The following is a 9468-nucleotide window of genomic DNA, read 5'->3' on the forward strand; positions in this document are numbered from 1 at the left end:
ACATATTATCTAGATCGTGGATGGATTATAATTGTGGTTTAAAGGTAAGAAGCTTGCATTGCTGCTGTTGTGCTATGCCTGTTAAAAGAGTTACAGACCTTTGGTTTCTGTGAATGACATTTGCCTCTTTTGAAGAAACAATAACTTCATAAATAATGATTTAAATATAAGCAAAAGGTCATTCTGTTTTATGAATATAGATATATAAAAATATCCCTTTATCAAATGAATATTCTCTAAGCATTACTGCAGTAGCTTGCTTCAGGCAATATCCGAGGACATATTGAAATTTGTGGATAGCGAAGTGCCAAAAGACTTCCAGCTGTCTCCTCTCTGGCTCTAGCAGGGCTTCAGCTGCAGACTAGGCAGCTTGAACACTAGACTGGCAGCAGGTAACTGGTAAGTGTAGTTGGCTTTGATGTTTTATCTGTCCAGTCATCTGATGTATCTTCTGGAGCTGTGTGTTGGCACAGTCTAATGGAAAGGTCCCTGATGTGATACAACAGAATGGCTAGTGTTAAAGGAGACATCCTTGTGCAATGTTCAAACTTCAGTGCATCAACAGCAACTGCCATTTATATTTGTGAAATGGGACTTTTTAAGTGGAAGCCACATGCAAAGTTCATGTAAGGAAAAAGTAAACACTGGATTTTACTTCATGGAAAAATTTCACTGCAATGTTTTACTTGCCTGTTCTGCAAAGTCATGCCAAGACCTAGTTTTAATTGCTTCCCCTTGAAGATACCTGTAAAAAGAGCATGCTCCTGTTCAGTGTTTCTCCCACTTGTGCCAGTTTTGGTCAGCAGATGTGGAAAATATATGCTTTTCAAGCTGCAGCTTTCCCTCTTCTGCCTGGATTCACAGTCAGAAGAGAATTGAGAAGGCCAAATATGCCACTACTCTGTAAAACCAAGTGAGAGTGTTGATAGTTTATCCTCAAACAACAAGCAATATAAAGATTATGTCATATAGTATCAATAGAAATTTTAAATTATCTAAAGTGGTAGCTCTTTGTAAGTTGTCAGATGTCATAGAAACAATTAATGTAGTAAAAATATCTAGCCAGAGTTTAAGGGGTGGACAATATCCTGATCTTTAGCTGACAAAGGGGCAGCTGGGAGGCAGGGGAAGTCTATAACCTGAGGTGTCATCTCTCAGGCTGATACTGGGACATTTAAAGGCAATCAAATTCTACAAGGTGAAAACTTGATATTGTAACAATGTTCAGCTTTGACCACTCTGCCTCCTGCTTCTGTGCTACATCTATTTTACTTTTAATCATGGTATTGGTTAGTCTTTTCAAACACTGGCTTACCTGTGGGGCCTTTGTCAGGAATCTTGACAAATATGAGAATTAATTATATTTAATGGCGCTAACTTTTACTACATCTATCATACGCACGATAAACAGACAGATTCCTTCAAGTAATATGACACCAAATACTTCAGCTTAGTGCAATGGGTAATATATGGTTCAAATGTTCTAAAAATATTTAGAATTTCCTAGTAGGAAATGAAAAGACTAGGAAACATATTTCACTGAAATATAAATATAAGGTTTTGTGTATATACATATATAAGTTTATACATTTTCTTATATATACAATGTATTATTCCACAACTGTCTAGATATGCATATAATAAAGATACATTATAAATAAACATAAGTATCAATACAAGGAAAATTATTCCATCAAATCTGTAACTTTATACACTCAGAATTTTTTGATCAAGAGATTTAATCACCAGGCTGATCATTCAATAGAGAACTATACTTTTAGAGTTCTTTGCTGTGATACAAACTTTCTTTGTGAGAATAAACTTTGGAAAGTTCATTTAAATTATCTTATTTGATCCTCTAAATTTATGAAAATAGGCATAATTTTAGTAAGTAATACAGAAAGTGATTTGGCTTTATAAATGGGCATATTTTAAAATTATTTGATAAGAAGTTGGAAAAAAGACCCTCCGTTTTGGATATAGACTTTGGGGTGGGAGTGTGAGGACTCGTCTCCTTCACCTTTTATGGAAAGTATAAAATGAATAACTTGGTAAGATATAGGAAGTAAAATTTTACTCAGCTTAGTGTTCACAAAAGCATCATCAAAATTCCAGGTTTAGGCTCATTCCAAACTAAAATGTATGCTGGTCCAAAAGGTTAAAAAAAATAGAGCAGTAGGGAAGTAAATAATTTATATTTCTGTAATCTGGAAAAGACAAAAGGAAGAATCAATGGCATCCTGCAAGCATGAAAAATGGTACTGAAAAGCGTACTAGAAGTCACCATTCACCAGACTTCCCCTTGGTTGGAAGTGAAGCTGCGATTGGGTTTATAAATCGATCGGAAGCAATTTGGCCAGATACCAGAAAAAGTGCTTCTTACTATGAGGATATTTAATCCTTGGAAACTATTGCCAAGTAAAGCTGTAGAATTTCTATTCCTGTATGATTTTTTAAGGAACAGGTTGCTCAAATATTTGTTAGAAATTACTTTTGCAATGAGATGGAAAAATTAATCTCTTTGTGTTCCTTCCTGTTGAATATCTTTGCTTCTTTCCATGACTGATTTCTTCTCAGCTTAACATGATTGCCCCTTAAAACCAGGAAAGTTTTAAAAGATGAAATACATAACCATGTATAACATTGTACAGCTCACTGGATGAAAATGTAATTTAATTTTGGTCAGAACTAATATTTGTACAGTGGTAGTACCATATATCTTTACATTCATTCATTCCCTGGTGTATGCACAACTCTCACACTGCACATATAAATTAATTATAATAAAAAGTGACCAGTGAAATGACACTTAAGTCATGTGTATTATATAGATTCAAACTTTGATTGGGGGGGGGAGGGAGTTGTTGGTTTGTGGGTTTTTTTGGGGGTTCTATTGTTCTGTGTTTGTTTTTTGTTTTTTGGGTTTTTTTTTAAGTTAATTCTTATTGAAGTTAAAAGCATTTTAAATAAATGCTACAAGGTTTTATTCATACAAATTTATGTTTTTATGTTAAATTACACATTTAAGGCACTGTTCATGGTATGTTCATAATATGTTCAGATATAGAATTTCACCTATAGATAAACGCAGTCAATATTTGATAAAACAAAATTGCTTCTTTATTTTCTTACTAGCCTTGTAAGTGGGCACCCTTTTAGACACCCCATGTCTGTTGGTAGAGTTTTATAGGTGCTATATTTTTGCTACTGAGCTTGCTCATAGTGACCTTTAGATTACTCCACTCAATTTTAGACCTGGTTCTCAGAAAGACTGAAGAAAAGATTATTGATGAATTCTCCAATGCTGTTTCTGGCACATAGAGCTGAAAAAGCCTTGGCCGTTACTCACCTTCTCAACGAGTATGTCCCATGGGTTTGAATAACAGCTGGTATACAGGGCATCTGCACTTCTCCAGCCAATTTAGGGAAGGTGTTTGACTCTAGATACCCCTTCTATCACTATATTATAAGGGATTCTACAAGGTTGTGGGGTTTTTTGGGGTTGCTTGAGTTGTGTCTTTTTTTGTAATTTTACTATGGAAATTTTATGGAATTTACTGTGGAATTTTTGGTAGTTTCAATTTGCATAAAATACTGATTTTTTTACTGAAAGGGTACTGACAGCTTTCCTACTTGCAATGATAATAGAGAACCTAAAAATTCTGAGGAGTATTGGAATGCTTTTGTGCTCACTTACATGCCAATAGTATCAAAATACGCTTCCAACTAAGTCCATTTATCAAATTCCACCCCATGTCTATGTCCTTGGAATAACTAGGGAGGCGTTTGGCCTGCATTTGGATGAACTGAGCTTCTCAACATGTTATGCAAGCCTTGAACACAAAGGTCTTTCAGATACTGAGCTTTCATGTATTATAAGTTTTAGCTGTAAACTTTAAAACAAGAAGTATGTAGCTGGCATTATGCTAAGTGTTGTATAGGCACTGAGCATTGCTGTAGTCTGCATTTCGATATAAAGAGGTTTTGACTGCAGTGCCAGTGCGTAAATAAGAATGTATGTTTGTATGAACGGTTGTCCATCTCCTGGGAACAAGTAAACATTGTGTTTCATTAAGATGTGCATTATGAATGATCTTAAAAAATAAGTGAAGACATCAGTAGTCGTCAATAATTATTAAACTAGACAATGAGATATAATTGTCCTCAGTCACACATTCATAAACAGATATTTTCAGATAGTAACCTCAAAATTTTGTCTCTGAAATCAGTGACAAAACTGCCACTAAATTTAATAAAGTTGTGATTTTAATGTCCTGCTTACAACTTATGGAACTCTTTGTGAAGAATAATTAAAAAATAATCAATGATAACTACAGCAACATTTTTGTCACTTCCTTAAACCAAAACCTTCAGAAATACATAGATAACAAAGCACTACTACTACTAGCAACCCCTTTTAGCAAGTTATTTACATCTACAGTCACAAAAAGCTAATAGTGCAGTGTGGACACAGATCATCCTGTGGGATTCTCTCAGAGGTGAAAGCCAAAATTTCAGTATTTCTCACCATCTGGGGAAAGAGGAGCTTCTTAAAAGTTATGAGACATAAAAACTTAGCTAAAAGTTATACAAAGGAAGTAAATAGTGACAGGATAACATAGACAGTGAAGAATGAGTAGCCTAAAGAGTAATCTTTATCCAAAGGTTTATACAGAAAAAATAAAATTGAAATACTTTCCAGTACCTTAAAAAATTGAACCATTTCCACACCTAAGATCTTTATTTCCTTCCTTTTAAAATTTCATTTAATTCTGGTGCTAGTCCTTTTGCTTATATGATTATGTCTCCTGCAGTGCTGGTTCACGTACTTCTGACAACTATGCAGAGGAGTTGTATAGGTTTGCTATTGTATAGCTTTGCTACTCCCCTCTCATTTTAATTTCCTTCTACCTCTCATTGTCCCAGTCAATCCTGTTTATTCTTTTTGATTAATTTTATAGCATGGTTGTTTGAGTTTGTTTGTTTTTTGGTTTGTTGGGATTTTTTCTTCTTTATTTTGAATTGGCTTATCCGAATGTTACATTTCCTACAGTGTGAAAAGATTACACTATTTTTTTCCAAAATCTAGCTCTTCTACCAACATTAAATCTTTCCTCTTTTATGACTCCATAACTGTTAACATTTTATTTTAGCATGAACACAAGCGTATTCTTGTCAGCATAGGAAAAGAACACTCAAAATTGAGACTCACAACACTTGTAGATAATTTACAGAACAATATCGATACCAGCCTTTGATCCATTAATCTACAGCAGAAGTAGCCTGGTTCTTAAAGCAGGGGTTCTCACCTCATGAAAGCTGATCTACTTCCAGCATTCAATCTACTGATATTTGCTTTTGTTCAATTGTGCTTTTTGCATTTTTCTCACCAAGAAATGGTGAGGGTATGTGTGCAGTGTACTTTCTCATCTTCTCCTGTAATTATTTTTGCCACTACTTTGACTAGATTTTTTCCCCACTTTCTCACATTCTGTCATGATATTTATCCTAATGTAGTTATACCACTATATATAAATAAATCACATCATATGTTATAATTAACCAAAAGCATTCACTTATTTTTCATTTTAAGGTTATTAATTTCCCTCCCTGAATACACAGAGAACTCCCACTGCTCAAAACCTTATTTTTCCCTTTTCAGGAGTGGATGTCTCCCTCTTTAGTGTTTCAGATGGATTTGCAAGGAGCAAGACATCCAGAAGCTGTCAGCCACTTGAGGCAAATTCTTACAGTAGTGATGGTGAACTAGGACAAGGAGCATAATATGAAAAAAATCTCCTTAAGGCTTCTGTTTCCTTCTCTTGGAGCATGATAACAATAAAGTCTAAATTCTGGCATCTGTATTTTATTAGATCACATTTCTTAATGATTTCAGAGCTTCTCTACCTTTCTACAGCAGCACCCAGCTCGCAGCTTGTCTCTCCTTGCATTCATGACACAGTTCTGCTGTCAGATTTGGCAATGTCTACCTGGATCATCTCATAACCCCTATCTCCTCTTCTTCTTAGATCACAAATTTAATTTTGGGGAAAATGTCTGTCATACTCACTGTGCTCTGTTTTGCATCCTGGAGAGGTCTCAAAAAGCATGAACTGGTTTCCTTTTAAGAAGCTATGTGTCTCTAATGCCACCATTATTTTGGGTTTAAAAACCTAACAAATAGATCTTGACATGTGGCTAATGCAGATAGGAAAACTTGGTACAAACTGTTTTGTTTAGCAAACCTTTTCCTATTATTCTGTACTTCATGAATTAAACATAGTTTTATCTTCAATGTATCTTCAATGTTCATTGAATTTTCTATGCTGTCAGATGTAGATGAAGTTTATGGTGTTGCAAGATTTTGTGCTATAAAGATATTTTCTCAGCTTAATGGGGAGGATTTCTGTGAGTATCAAGCAGAGAAACAGCACAACACAAAGAAAGCACACTTCATGAAGAGATTTTCCAGGAACATTTTTGATCATGTTGGGCATTGCCTTGTTCTAAAGGACAGCACACCTTAAGGAAAGGCAGGCCTGAACATAGACTGTTTACTTTTCAGATCTGCTTTTCTTCTAAATTCTTTTATTTTAAGTCATATTACTCTTTAAGAAGCTCAGGTCATAGATATGATGTGATTGTTCCTGCAGGGGAACAACTACAGGTGCTAAACAGAGGATAAACATTGCGTGATCTTAGATAAAAGAAGAAACAAAGACACACACACACAAAAAAATCTGCTTTAACATAGACAGGCTATCTCAAAACCCAAGACTTAAAAGAGTGATCCTGAAAAGAATGCATGGAAAAATTAACAGTCAGATCCAAAAATATGACTAAAAAAGATTTGTGACTCCCTTAAGCAATCTTTGAAGATCAAAAGTAGAGGAAAAAGGCTCAGATTTTCAGAGTAAATACTAACCAATGAGACATACCTACCTGCAGCCAACCCATATCGTATCTTGCTCACAGGTGTAACAACACAGCTGACACAATTCATCACCCCTGCAGGACAGAGGCATTTAGGTTTGCATATATATATTTGTCATTTGCTATCATTCATGGCTGATCTTTGTGCAATATTGCTCAGAGAAATTCTGCACTTAGGATTTCCTTTATCACCTTCACTACCGAGGATTACAAACCTAGTGTGGATTTTCCAGAGAGATTTTAATTTGAAGTTTGGGCATTATCAAATCTATTAGGTCCTCTGCTTTATGGGTCTCACGTTTGAGTTTTACGATTTGCCCTGTCACTTTTTGACATAGTGCCAATAAGCCAGGGGCAGAAATGTCTAGGTATCCACCATACATTGGGACTGATCCCACATTCTCAGACAATTAGACAATATATAGAATTGTAATTCAAATTCTGAAAAATGTCTTGTTTATACCAGACAAATAGTTAACATTCCTTTCTTTTTATTTTCCCTTTGATTTTGATATAATGACTTTAGTGAGGAAAGAACATCACTAGATGCTCAGATTTCTCTATTACTGGATCAGTAAAATGCTTTTCATGATGCCTGAAAAGTTTAGCAGTAATGGAGGTTTTCACTGTGTAAGGACTGCAGAATTTAGTCTGAATAGAATAGGCAGGCAAGGAATAATGAGGGAAAGACTTTTAAAAGAAACCTAAGAGAGACAATAGATCAATTTGATCTGGATTTCAATTTCTCTTGGATATGTACCCTTAATTCTCTTAAACTGCTTCTGAAAACTCTAACATTAGATATTTCCATGATCATACCTGTAGCAAATGTATCTGTTACATTGCTTTGCCTGCATTATAAATTAGATAACAAAGACACAAACTTGAGAAAAATAACTGCAGGAATTCTTCACTTGGATTTACTACACATATGAGCGATTTCAAATTTTCTAGCTGTAGAAGCTAGGTAGGTGTTTCACCTAACCTAACAGTATGGGATTAATCCAAGTCCCAATGAAATAAGCAGAAAGGATCCCAGACGGTTTTTTTGCATGTGTTATGATGCCCAAGCTGTATTAAAGTGAAGAAATTGACTACAAAATCAAAAGCAAAAACGTGAACAAAACCAACCACAATGAAATAAAGTAAGAAAGAAAGAAAGAAAGAAAGAAAGAAAGAAAGAAAGAAAAATGAATGAATGAATGAATGAATGAATGAATGAATGAATAAAAGTTGTAAAAATATTTCTATCTTACTTTTCTGTTTCTTGCCCATTACTTAGCTGTGGAACTTCCTGGAAGGCTCTAGGGTCTGGCCTAATCTCTTGGAGCTGGGCTTCAGAAAGGAGGACATTCTGCAGATTTCCTTCTAAGAAAGCATTGATAACCTATTGACCAGGAGAGTTAAGGTATCTCACACATAGTTTACACCAGCCAGCTGTCATCTATGTATACTTGAAAATAATGCATTTATTGTATTACATTTTTACAGTTCACCTCCTTTTGGTTTTGGGGTTGGTGTTTTTCTTTTGTTTGTTTGTTTTATTTCTGGGGAGTTTTGTGGGTGGTTTTTTTTGGGGGGGAGGGGGATTTTTCTTTCTTATGATGTTAAGACCTCTTTATCTAAAGCATTTTTCTTTCCTGTTAATCTTCTCATCTAAGAATTTCCCTTTTCCCCATCCCTTCTTCTTCAGAGCCTTTATTCTCTAAACTAAAGAAGAAATCATCACCCCAATATGTTAATAAAACAAAGGTTAGAACTTTTACATGGAATTTTTGTGGCTTTCTTTCACTCGTACCTACATGATTCATATGAAATGGTGCATTTAACTGCTGATGCCAGATCTGTGGAGTGCCAAGTGGACATTTTACAAATGTCATTCATATATATTATCTATTTCAGTACAGCAAGCAAAACTAAAGAAATATTCCAACTATCTAAGAGACACTTTTTAAAATTATTTAGAACAAATTTGACTGCTAGTATCGGCTCTTCATTGTAAAATTATATAACTTATATCCATTAGGTATATCACACAATGCATTTGATACCAGAAGACAAATCATAGCAAGATTTGTGAACAAAGTTCACAACAGGCTACTACTGATTCTGGTAGAACAGAATTGTCATGCTAATCATAGCCGAGCACTTCCTGACCTTAAAAATACAATCACAAATCTTGTTGCATCAATCAGCATGACAAGTCTATTACACTCCGATGAATAACTGATTATGCCAGTCACTGCATTCACCACACTGAGCTGAACATTCCCTGGTTGACGGTCCTGAATCATTACAGAATCTACTTTAGGCTATATTTCACAGGAATCTATATTTCACAAAAGAACTGAAAGGAAAACTAAGAAACAAACAAGAAGAATTAAAAAAAAAATACAGAGTGCAAAATTTTGAGTAATAATTATGACCTGCATAGGTGAGAAAAACGCCTGAGATTTCAGGATTATGATAGATATTGACAATAGAAATATCTAACCATTGTGAATCAATCAGCAGAACGGAAATGGAGTGTACGCC

This window comes from Falco peregrinus, chromosome 7 (assembly GCF_023634155.1).
Source record: "Falco peregrinus isolate bFalPer1 chromosome 7, bFalPer1.pri, whole genome shotgun sequence".
NCBI lineage: Eukaryota > Metazoa > Chordata > Aves > Falconiformes > Falconidae > Falco > Falco peregrinus.